We start from the raw sequence: 559 nt of genomic DNA on the forward strand, positions 1-559 counted from the left end.
TGTGTGTGTGTGTGTGTGTGTGTGTGTGTGTGTGTGTGTGTGTGTGTGTGTGTGTGTATGTATGTATGTATGTATGTGGAATAGAACCCGGAACTATGTGGTTGGGAAGCAAGCTTTTTACCACGCAGCCACATATATACATATATACATACATCGATACACACACACACACACACACATATATATATATATTATTCTGTCTGGGGAGAGTCATTCTCTTCTAGTGCCCTATTATTTAACACTCACCGCTTTTATGTCCACTCATTTAGCTATTTATTTTATTTAATTTCTCTAAATTTTCGTTCGGTCTTGCAACCATTTTAATAGTCGTTGAGTCAACGACTGAAGGAAAAGTTCCACAAGTGGCTTGTCTGTTTTCCTATGTGTTCATTCTGTTGTCCGTAAAAAAAAGTCCGGTTTTTTGTGCTTTGTTTATGTTCCCGTTCCTTTTTTGACGTCCTGTACCCGGATATGCATCTATATATACATGTAGATATAGGTATGTACATATATGTATATATACATGCATATGCTCATATATCATTTGTATTATATATAT

This window comes from Octopus bimaculoides, chromosome 11, assembly GCF_001194135.2.
Source record: "Octopus bimaculoides isolate UCB-OBI-ISO-001 chromosome 11, ASM119413v2, whole genome shotgun sequence".
In the NCBI taxonomy this organism is placed as follows: Eukaryota; Metazoa; Mollusca; class Cephalopoda; order Octopoda; family Octopodidae; genus Octopus; species Octopus bimaculoides.